Source organism: Enhydra lutris, unplaced genomic scaffold (assembly GCF_002288905.1).
Source record: "Enhydra lutris kenyoni isolate GAN:26980312 unplaced genomic scaffold, ASM228890v2 scaffoldscaffold3, whole genome shotgun sequence".
NCBI lineage: Eukaryota > Metazoa > Chordata > Mammalia > Carnivora > Mustelidae > Enhydra > Enhydra lutris.
The window spans coordinates 44,793,868-44,801,871 of record NW_019154087.1 but is presented as its reverse complement, the minus strand read 5'-3'; positions in this window follow the sequence as shown (position 1 = coordinate 44,801,871).

The window sequence follows — 8,004 nt, the reverse complement described above, 5'->3', positions numbered from 1 at the left end:
GCAAGGGCAAAAATGAACTATTGGGACTTCATCAAGATCAAAAGCTTTTGCACAGCAAAGGGAACAGTCAACAAAACCCAAAGACAATTGACAGAATGGGAGAAGATATTTGCAAATGACATATCAGATAAAGGGCTCGTATCTAAAATCTATAAAGAAGAACTTATCAAACTCACAATCAAAGAACAAATAATCTAATCATGAAATGGGCAGAGGACATGAACAAACATTTCTGCAAAGAAGGCATCCAGATGGCCAACAGACACATGAAAAAGTGCTCCACATCACTTGTCATGAGGGAAGTACAAATCAAAACCACAATAAGATACCACCTCACACCAGTCAGAATGGCTAAAGTTAACAAGTGAGGAAATGACAGGTGCTGGCGAGTATGCGGAGAAAGGGGAACCCTCCTACACTGTTGGTGGGATTGCAAGCTGGTGCAACCACTCTGGAAAACAGCATGGAGTTTCCTCAAAAAGTTGAAAATAGAACTACCCTGTTTCCCAGCAATCACACTACTGAGTATTTACTCTAAAGATAAAAATTTAATGATCCTAAGGGACATGTGCACCCGAATGTTTATAGCAGCAATGTCCACAATAGCCAAACTATGGAAAGAACCTAGATGTCCATCAACAGATGAATGGATAAAGAAGATGTGGTATATATACACAATGGAATACTATGCAGCCATCAAAAGAAATGAAATCTTGCCATTTGTGACGACTTGGATGGAACTACAGGGTATCATGCTTAGCGAAATAAGTCAATCGGAGAAAGACAACTATCATATGATCTCCCTGATATGAGGAAGTGGAGATGCAACACGGGGGGTTAAGGGGGTAGGAGAAGAATAAATGAAACAAGATGGGATTGGGAGGGAGACAAACCATATGTGACTCTTAATCTCACAAAACAAACTGAGGGTTGCTGAGGGGAGGGGGGTTGGGAGAAGGGGGGTGGGGTTATGGACATTGGGGAGGGTATGTGCTTTGGTGAGTGCTGTGAAGTGTGTAAACCTGGTGATTCACAGACCTGTACCCCTGGGAATAAAAATATATTATATGTTTATAAAAAATAAAAAAAGAAATAAAAAAAATTTTTAGAGGGAGAGAGATCGGAAGGGGCAGAAGAGAGGGAGAGAGAGAATCTTAAGCAGGCTCCATGCCCAGTGCAGAGCCTGACATGGGACTTGACCTCACAACGCTGAGATCATTACCTGAGCTGAAACCAAGAGTTGGATGGATGCTAACTGACTGAGCCACTCAGCCACTCTTGTTTCTAAGTTTTTGCTCTAAAACCAATCTGCTTAACTTTTCTTTTGTTACATATATTAGTATTAGTTCACTTACCGTAACAATCAGGTATTTGTTTCATGAATATGATTATGAGTAGAAATATTTATATTATAAATACAAAAACTTCCATAATAATCTCACAGATTTTGATATAAGACAAATATAGTTTGAATCTGACTCTAGTAACTCAACCAGATATATGATCTTGGATGGGTTATTTTAATCTTTTTAGGCCTCAGTATATTTTTTAAGTTGTTTTTGTTTGTTTGTTTTTACTTTAGTATATCTCTATGTCCAGCATGAGGCTTGAACTCACATCCCTGAGATCAAGAGTTGCATGCTCGTCTGACTGAAGCAGCCAGGCCCCTGTAGGTGTCAACATTTTGGTTTTTGAAGTAACAATTAAAATAATATATGACATCCATAGAACCTTGTAAGAGTCAATAAATTATTAATGATCTATTATAGACTTTTTGTTGATTGTATTTAAGTATCAAAATTAATATTTTTTCTGGATCTAGGAAATTTAGAAAACATAACAAAGAAAATTAACATCTCCTATAATATTACCACTTACAGTTAATCAGGGTAAACATTTTTTTGCCTTTCTTCCTGATTCCTTTTCTATGTATTTGTATGTATGTTTAATATATATGTCAATGTTTTTCTATGTGAATATACAGTGAACAGTAATAGAAATTAAACTATATAGATATAAATTCCTCTTCTCTCTTTTAACTTTATTAGGTATTATATTATCATATTATTAAATATTCTTAAAAAGCATTATTTCCTAGTGGTTAGTATAGGATCTTTGGAATATGCTATGACAATAACTTATTTATTTATTGTTAGACTTTTAGTTTATTCTATTTTCACAGTGATGCAGTGGAAAAATTCCATTTACAGAAATCAGTTATCTGCATAGTTCCTTATTTTTTAGTTTTTGAGTTCAAGTGCTATCTTCTCAAAAGGGTCTTCTCTTTCCATCAAATGCTATGGGGAATTTCTGCTAGCTGTATTCTAGGACACCACCTTTTTAAATTTTCTTTGTAGCATTCCTTAAGACTTGAAATTGTCTAATTTGTTATTTTTTACTTACCTTTTATTATCTTGCCTTGCCTTCATGGGAACAAGAACTCAATCTCTACAGTGCTTCTTATACCTAGAACTATGCCTAGAACAGTGTTATTTGGTCAGTGATTCTCTGCACAGGCTCTGAAGCCAGTCTACCTGGGTTCAAATCCCAACTCAACAATTTACTTCAATATGTTACTTTTCTCCCATAGTCTTCATTTTAGTGCATCTAACATAAAGGTAATAGTAGTATCTACCTCATATAATAGCTGTGAAAATGAAAGGAATTAGTACAAGTGAAGCATTTAGAACAGAAGCTAATATATGATAAAAACAAAAACGTATGTAGTACTTATATGCCAGGTGCTATTGTAAGCATTTTATAAATATTAACTTATTTAATTCTTACAACCAGGTTACGAACAAGCTATTATCATTGTTCTCATTTTCAGATGAAGAAACTGAGGCATGGAGAGGCTAAGTCACTTGCCCAAAGTTACAGTCAGTGTGTGGCTGAGCCATGATTTCAAACTAAGTAATCTGGCTCTAAGACCTAGGTTCATAGCTGAATCTTATGCTGCCCAAAGCATTTGATAAGCATTAGTTGCTATTATTTACTATAATAAGCACTCCATGAAATAAAATATCTCATTAATTTCTTAGGGTTTAGTTATAGAGTGGGATTATTAAATACTTGGTCAGAAAGAAATTATTGAGCATATGGTAATAAATATTTTAAAGCTATTAGTATGTGTTTGCAAAAAGATACAGGAAGTCAGGGAACATTGATGTCCCAGTGCCAAACATAGATGGTACATCACTGGATACTTGGCAAATGTTTAACAAGTGTGTGAATGAACTAGTGATTTCTAAAAGGGTTAGATCAGTATGTACTATCACATCTAAGTGTTAAAGTCGGCTTAAAAAGGTCCCTGAAAAAGATTTATATACACTATAGGTGTGTTGTGATGATTAAATAAAACAATACAGCTATAAACATTTTACATCAGAGATAGGCATTGGGGCAGTTAGGTAAAATTATATGGAACTGTCCTTTGCAGTGTTGTGGTGCTACACATATAGAAGTAGGAGCCTAAAGGATGGAGTGGCTCTGGTAAAAACCTGGGGCTTTCATTTAAAATCTCAATAGGTATATCTTAAGAGTGAAAAATGTGTCTTGGGAGTAAGGTCAAACTGAAAATAGACAATGACAGACACCTAGCATTGACTGAAGCACAGTGATCTGATTTTACTTTGTGTATCAGAAGAAACTAAATCCTTTCTGTTGGTGGATAAGATCATCTAAAGCCTGTAAGTTTTCATATACAATGTTGGGCATGCAATAGAGTTCTAAGAATGTCAAGAAACAAGGTCAAGTAATTGAAAACAAAGAGAAGAAAGAAACAATAAAAGCAGACCCACAGATGACCCATAAATAAAAATTATTAGATATAGACTTTTAAATATTTATGATTAATACATTCAAAGAATAGAGAAAGAAATTACATGACTTGGACACTTGATACAGGATGTCCCTCAATTTTGATTTGACTGATGCTTCCTCATGATTAGATTCTGGTTATATGTCTTTTGCAGGAATACCAAGAAGTGATGCTTTGTTCTTTGCATTGCATCCTATCAGGTGGCATGATTATTTTAATTTGTCCCATTACTGATGAAGATGTTCACTTGACTAATGTAGTACCTGCCAGGCTTTTTTAACTTTAATTATTATTTTCCTTTTGTAATTAATATTAGAATAGATCTGCTTTCCATACACTTTTGTCCTAAAGCTATTAGTTGTGGAAGGGCAAAAGTGTCATCAAGCCTACCTGGAGAGAGTTGCAAGAGCCCATAGAAGGTTATCAGAGCATAGGCAGTCTAAATAAGTTGTCTATATACAGCTCATCAATACTTTTACCATCCTCACATACAGTACAGGTGCTTTAAAATACATTAAGTTGATAACTTTCTCTTTTTATTGGTAAACTATTTTCCAGGTTTTAGTTTTCCTTGCATTTTTATATCAGCATTCTGTTGGTTAGTATTTGTCTGCTATATCCCTTTCCCATCTTTCAACTTTTACTTTCCTGTATGTTTTGGATAGGTGTTTTGCAAACAGTTATTGTATTTGTTGTGTTTTTTTTTTCCACTTCTTATACCATTAACCAATAATACTAAATATTCTTTGGAAATTTTGTTGGTTTTTTTGCTGGTTGCTATTCAAATGGTTTTGTTTTTTTAAAGATTTTATTTATTTATATGACACAGAGAGAGAGACAGAGAGCACACACGCAGGGAGAGCTGCAGGCAGAGGGAGAGGGAGAAGCAGACTCTCTGCTGAGCAAGGAGCCCAGTGTGGGACTCGATCCCAGAACCCTGGGATCATGACCCAAGCTGAAGGCAGATGCTTAGGTAGCTGAGCCACCCAGGCACCCTAATGATTACTTTTATAAATAGTTTATATTTAGTTATCTTTCTCTCTCTCTTTTTTTGGATAGTATCTTCTAACTCCTTACAAAGGTCAGTTACCAAGTTAGTGCATTTTCACTTACTACATCCTCTTCTCTCTCTTATTATACCTGGTTTTGGTCAATTATACTATTTCAACAGCTTTCCCTTTAAACTTTTAAATATGCTTTTACTATGATTAGTTTATTTACCAGCTATAAATTTTATTTTTTGTTCCCTGGCTATTAAAAGATGAGGAATTGGGGCATCTGGGTGGTTCAGTGGGTTAAGCCTCTGCCTTTGGCTCAGGTCATGATCTCTGGGTCCTGGGATCGAGTCCTGCATCGGGCTCTCTGCTCCGCAGGGAGCCTGCTTCCTTCTCTCTCTCTCTGCCTGCCTCTCTGCCTACTTGTGATCTCTGTCAAATAAATAAATAAAATATTAAAAAAAAAAGATGAGGAAAATAGTATACCTGCACTACTTCCCATCTTTACTTCTCCTTCACTTTCTAATTTATACTAATTATATCTTTTCTATGTTGTCAAGGTTTAAATATTTACATTCTGTTCTCAAACCATAATTCTCATATTTGTTTTATTCTTTATCCTACAATTAGATGGATTCAATTTTTACTGGCAGTATTTTTGCTATTGTTTCTTCATTAATATTTTGATTGCCTGAAATTCCTTGTCTAGTAGTTTCTTCAAGAAGGATCCATGGGAACTATATCCCTTAAGTTCTTGCATGTTAAAACTGTTTACCTATTATTTCTTACTTGATCCAAAGTTAGGCTGGGAGTAAAATACTTAGATTGTGTAATCTTTATTCAAGAAATTCAAAGTCATTGCTCCTTCACATTTTAGCAATTAATGTGGCTATTGTTAATGTTGTTTTTGGACAATCTGATATTTTTCTCCTTTTAGGAGGCTTGATCTGTTTCCTAGATGCTTAAGAGAGTCTTTTTAATTTTATCAAACTTTGACTTGCCATAATGTTACCTGAACATTTATCATGTTGATCATTGCAGCACATAGTGTAGATTGCTTCATTCAACTCAATTCCAACTCCCTTTAAGCATTCCATCCACTAAAGAATGCATATCTTAGAAATCCCTGAAGCTCAGGTTTAATGTGTGATTTAGCTACCACTAACCACCTATTTGAGATTTGGAAGGTAAAAGAAAGATAAACACAAAGCCCTTTTTCCCCTACTACTATTTTTTGCTGGAAAATCCAGTAGTGCAAGTATTTGCTTTATTCTGTGGCAGCAGTGTCAGAAACATCAGTGTTTGGTCCATATACTGATAGGTATTAAGAAACTATGAATGGAATAACCACCTGGCTGGCATGGATCGTGGATGATTCTGTGACAACAGAGCTAATAGTTGTGGCAGTGTTTTCCTGTTATGGGTGGAATGCTTTTGTCCCCCCTAAAAGTCCATATTGAAATCCTAGCTCCAGATGTGGTGGTATTGGAAGGTGGGGCTTTGGGAAGGTGATTAGGCTGGAGCTTTTATGAATGGGATTAGTGCCCTTATAAAAGAGACCCTGGAGAGCTCCACTAATCTTGGAGCTTGTGAGGAAACAGTGTGAAGACTGCAGTCTGTGAACCAGCAAGCAAGATCCCATCAGACCCAGAACCTGCTGATATCTTGATCTTGTACTTCCCAGCCTCTGGAACTGTGAAAAAGAAATGTTGTTTAAATCACCCACTTTATGATGTTTTTGTTATGGGAACCCAAATAGACTAAGACACTTTCTGATCTCTGGATCAGGACACAGGTGTTATGCAAACTAGTATTTGCACACCAGGCAGTTCCATGATTTCTCAATTTTTTGACCATGGTAGAAGTTGCAGCCTCCTTGATGGGTGCCATACTACCTTTATGATGGTATTACAAGAGTTCTCTCTGAAAGGTCAGTCTAGAGCTTACTCCTTTATAGCCCTTTGTACTTTTATGTAAGCATGTGATCCTTGTGTATTAAATTCTTCTTAAAAGAGCTAGAGTTTTCAATGGTCTCTGCAATTAAATCTGTTTGATATAATTCTGTGTCATATTCTGATATAACTCTGTGTTGTATTTTTCTGGGACTTGAGGTACTCATTCTGTGTGTTGGTTCAAGTCTTATTTCTGGGAAGTTTTTTTAGTTAATTAGATGTATATTAATTCTGTACTTTTTTTCTTTTTTTGGAGGATTCAGTTCTTCAGGCATTATCAAAATATTGAACCATTTTTTGTCTTCATTAAGTGTTAGCTTTTTCTTTCTAATCTGTTTTAATGATTTTTGCTCTTAATTTCATTTTGCTTATTTTACCAGTCCTGTCTTCCATGTCCATTTGTCTTTTTAGCTATTTTTATTAGTGGTCTGCCTTTTGTGATTTTTTTTTTTTTACTTTTATTTGAAGTTTGCCAACTCATGTTTATGTCCTTCTTTTTCCTTACCATATCTTCCTCGAACTACTATATTTGCACTCTTGTTTTTATACAAGTAAGTGTGTAATTAAACTTTTGAAATTTAGGGTAATATATTTGGTTATAGTTTTCATGGGAGCTAAGGTAACATTTTTTTAGTGTTTTTGTAGTTATTTTTTACATTTTTTTCTTTTTCTTCTACAGTTTTTGCATAGATCCTGTGCTGATTACTTTTCTATTATTCTCTATTCTTAAAAGTGTTGAATTCTTGGAAATGCCATTTGCAGGAGTTTTGAGTGGAAAACAGGTCAGGACAGTATTACTGATTCACCAAGTAGCATTGTGTATATGATTTCCTTCTGACTTTACTGCTTCTCAGCTAATACAGATTGACAGCTGTCAGTTTTACAGCCATAGGCATTTTTTATCATATTTACTCAAGACCCCAAAGTCTGCTTTCTTGCTTTTATCAGCCATCCTTACATGTTGTGGTCACAGATTTATTTTGGTTGTATAGACAGTGATTGTTTACATTTCTGGTTTTTGTTCTACTTTTGCAATGGTTTTTGGAAATTTCTGATTACATTTAAAATCTATAGTACTCTCTGTATTATGTTAAGAATGATATATTATGTAAGGTATGATCAGAAGGACTGGAAATAAAACTAGCTTCAAAACACAGGTATTAAAATCTCTTATTTTGGGCACCTGGGTGGCTCAGTGGTTAAGTCCTCTGCCTTCGGCTCAGGTCATGATCCCAGG